The following is a 4,319-nucleotide window of genomic DNA, read 5'->3' as shown; positions in this document are numbered from 1 at the left end:
AGCTGAATGTGTAGCTCCTAACCTTATCGCCATGTTTCGGTAGTTACATTGGATAGAAAAGTTAAAATAACAAAACTCTCAACATTCTCATTAAGATCTGTATCCACTATTACCAGATTTGGAAGTTGGGAGGTTGAAGAACTTATTCCAGAGACAGGCAAGGACAAATTCTATAAAGAAAAGACCTTATCGACAGAACCAATAGAAATGGACCCCAACACCATTGAAGAGGCTAGGGATTATCCAGGACTTCCTGATAAATTATGGGGAAAAAATCCAAAGACCAAGTGAATTTCCTTTCAGAACTAAAGTCCATTAACAATTAAATGAAATGATATGGAACATTTAGGAAAATCCCAAAATAGAAAGCAGAGCTGGTGACCTTCAATGAAGGATACACATAGACCAGCTGAGGTCCTTCCCACTCCACTTTTCTCCCCCAACACTCACCAGTGCCTCTAGGCTATAGAAAAGCAGGTGGGATACTACCTCAGCATTCGAGGTGGTCAGCCAGGACCAACAAACAGATTCTAAAACCTGTGGAGTGGGTATCAAGGATATTTTAAATACTTAAATGTACTACTTCTTCCTTTCTATTCTTTCTTTCTATTCCTTTCAGAAAAATTTCTCCCCAACATATGTCAGAATTCTTTTGGTGAATGGGTTTTGCCCAACACATGAGGCAAAGGCAAAGGCAAAGAGAGAGTTATTCTTGGAAGTTGTTACTTACCTTTGCACTGAACGGTGGGAGAGGAGATATGTCTTGCTTTTACCATGGCAATGCCGTCTAGAGTCATGGGAGGATTCTCCCTGTCTGAACTCTCTCTCCTTACCCTGACTTTCTCTTTATTCCCATCACCTTCTGCTCTTAAATCACCCAGTTCCAAATCTGTACAATACCCATTGTTTTCCTGGTATGGAGCTTTCCCTTCAGAATGCCTAACAAGCTGCTTGCCCCTGAGATGCTCCCTGGGGTTAATGTTCTTGGTTGTCTTCCCACAGCCCTGGAGGCCCTCTGTGGTCCTCACCTACATGTTGGTGGACTCCTTAAATGACCTGGTGAAGTGTTCCACAATAGGTTTTCTAAAGCTGCCCAAGTGGGAACTGAGCATGGAATCCTGGCCACATAACATCTCCCTTGAGCTGTCTTTTGGGGTGATCTCCCCAGACCAGCTCCCCTCAATGCCATTGGATTTGGCAAACTTGGAGTTAGGCTAATTTTTCCCATTCCCAATTAAGGACTGTCCATGCAGGGCAGCCTGATGGACCAGAGGTTTTCCCAGTGACTGCCCATGATAGAACTCCAGAGATGGAGTTGTCCAAGCAGGACTGGGATCTGTGATTCATTCCTAGAAAAGCCTACCGGTCAGCAATGATTATTGTCACTCTCTAATGGATGCCTTGGGTGTGATATCATTCTCTTTTCTAATGATTCCTGGGGCACTTGCATGCTCCCCATATTGTGAACAGAGGAGTTGCTGTCAGGAGAGAGGGGTCCATGTGGAGCTGTTTCAGCAGTCTTCTGGGGGCTGATCTGGGCATTTTTAACTTTAAGGTATTTCTGGGTAGTGGGTAAAACAATGAGCTTTCTCGTGTACTTGTCAAAGGAAGTCCTTCAGCTATTTCCTGGTTAAGAAGCTGAAGATCTATTCCTGTACTTTGTTGTATGGCAGCTTCAGCTTCTCTCGCCTGCTCATCATGTAGCACAGATTTCAGACCCACTCTAGGTCTTGCTGAAGATGCATAAGCATTCTCATGCGAGTATGAGTACTTTCTGCCTTTGGCGGCACTAGGCCTTTTTCTTCATCCTCCTTCAGAGGAAATAATGGCTTATTGCAGTTACTTTCCCTCTTCAGTTTCCAGGAGTTATAAAGTCCACAGTTACTGTGGGCAGCCCAGTTCTGGCCACATCTCCACATTGACTAGGGTATAGAACTTCTCCAGTTCCCAAAGCTTCCGAGCTTGCAGGCTGGTCTTCTTGTTTTTGGCCTGGCTCTGCTCTGCAGCCCTGTACAGGGGGTACTGGGTCTCCCGAGATTCTGCCTGTTTGGGCTGTGCTTGAGGTAGAAAGACTTAAACTACACTTCATCCCCCTCATCTAGGATGTCTTCATCTCTAGGCTGTGCTCAAAGGCACAGATGACATGGAAATCAGTGATGCAGCTTTTCACTGAGCACTGAAGGCAAGCCCCTGTCTTTACCTTGCACAGGTAGCAGACTAAGGCCCACCAACAGGTGAGATGTGGGAGATCATTGCGATTGGTTCCATCCTTTCAGGACAACCAATGCTGACCTTTGGAATCTATAGTGCACAGCTGACATGACCTGTCCCAGCGGTCTTCCTGGCTCCACCTTACTTTGGACATAACAGGCTTGGGAATGAATGCCCAGGACACAAGAGTGAACCATCCAGCTGCCTTCTGGGACCATAAGGATGCCATATCAGATCAAGGTTACTGGCCCCCAGGTCAAGGTAACCTGATGATGTAGTAGGGATTTGAAGGCAGAGGAGAGACTCCCAGGTAGGCAGCAAAAAGTCTCCCCAGGGGACATACAGAGATGTTATACTTATCACTGAACACTATATCATTCTCTTCTTCACTGTCTGGAAACCAGGACAAATCACAGATCACATCTCTGTCACAATAGTATGGTTCATATTTTCATGTCATTGGCATTCCAGGACTTCTGTATTTTCTATAAGATTCTCAACAACTGGCTCACAACACATTTCTGCAAGGTCTTCATTTTAAAAAATATATATATTTTATTGATTTTTTATAGAGAGGAAGGGAGAGGGATTGAGAGTTTGAAACATCGATGAGAGAGAAACATCGATCAGCTGCCTCCTGCACACCCCCTACTGGGTATGTGCCCGCAACCAAGGTACATGCCCTTGACTGGAATCGAACCTGGGACCCTTCAGTCCGCAGGCTGATGCTCCATCCACTGAGCCAAACCTGTTAGGGCTGCAAGGTCTTCATTGAGTGCCTGGAGCCAAAAGATGTCCATGTCGTCTAGGTCATAGCGGTACCCAGATCCACCTGCTCCTTGATGTTGACATAGCCGTGCTCTGTGGCCTCTGGGATGGAGCAGTAGATGTACTTCCAGGAGAGGATAAACAGAACATTCTTTTAACTTTTGGACTACAATTCTGAGGGAAGGCTGTGGAAGAGTGTCTGTATTGGCTTGTACCTGGACTCCCTTTTCCCATTCTTCTTTCCATGTATACCTAAAGAGGTAATAGGATTAATGTGGTGAGAATCTAAAAGTTTCATGAGGTCATTCTGGAATACCTCAGTAGAATTCTTGTGTTCATTTGGGATTTTTGACTTGTTCCTATATACTGAGCCAGTAAGGGAAGCCAGTAAGGGAAGTGGAAGGAGTCTTATCAGAACTGTCACTGCTGCTGAAAGTTCTATGACATTTCATTTTGAACATCGTCAGAAGGCCAGGCTGGGAAGTGAATTTAAATCAGGGTTTGGCAAATGTTTTCAAACAGATACATCAACCTGGAGGATGATCAACACCAAGGCCACTATCTTCTCTTCTACACTGGCTCCTCCTCGCTTCTACTGGTCTAAGTTGGCACCCTCCTCTATGCAGTCATAAAATTTGCCATATAATTGGGACAGGAATGCACAAATAAAATTAAAGATGCATTAAGAACCCCCATTGTAAAGAGAGATGAAAGCAATTGAATTCTCTCTCCCAGTCCTAGCCAGTACTTACTAAATGCAGTAGAGCCAACACAACCACCCCAAACATAATCATTCTTTACTTCCCAGAGTTAGAGAGGAGTCAGAAAAGAGAAGGCCACTGGGGATTTGCATCCTAAGGAGAGCTTAGTGTTAGCAATGAAGGATTATAGTCCCTCCCCACGGGGGAGAAGAAGGGATTCTCCTACTCAAATGATGGAAAGACTCCCACAGAATTAGATGCTGGGGATGTCCACAAAGGGGGGAAACTGGAGTCTGTCTACTCCCTGGATAGATGCTTGCTGAGCCATGAAATCTTTGGGCTCATCATGTTTCCTTGTCCAGTGAAATAGAATATGGTGAAGGAGTTCAGCATCACTTAGAGTTGTAAATGTTGCATTCTAAGCACTGATCCCTACTGTTCTTCCAGAGTTTTTAGGAGGTTCAGCATTTATTTGTGCAGACTATTCTAGCATGGGTAGGGATCTGGCAAGGAAAGGATTCCCGGCCTTGTTCTCTACAACACTTGAAATACCTCCATGGTTCCTATGACTCCATATGAAGAAAAACAGAGTTCAGAGGAGGAAGCAGGAGATTCAAAGTTGACCAATGATCATTACAC

General features: G+C 44.8%; 1 pseudogene across 1 annotated transcript; it reads right to left on the bottom strand.

Annotated features, from left to right (window-relative positions):
- Window positions 1-726: 726 nt before the first annotated feature.
- Window positions 727-3,431, bottom strand: LOC307104030 (protein Jade-3-like; annotated as a pseudogene). Its single transcript has 3 exons — window positions 2,960-3,431; window positions 2,551-2,741; window positions 727-2,455 (listed from the first exon to the last, which is right to left on the bottom strand). The product of its transcript is annotated as a protein Jade-3-like (transcript).
- Window positions 3,432-4,319: the final 888 nt, after the last annotated feature.

The sequence above is a fragment of the Cnephaeus nilssonii genome (assembly GCF_951640355.1).
Source record: "Cnephaeus nilssonii genome assembly, chromosome: 8".
In the NCBI taxonomy this organism is placed as follows: Eukaryota; Metazoa; Chordata; class Mammalia; order Chiroptera; family Vespertilionidae; genus Cnephaeus; species Cnephaeus nilssonii.
This window is presented reverse-complemented; position numbering and strand designations above follow the sequence as displayed.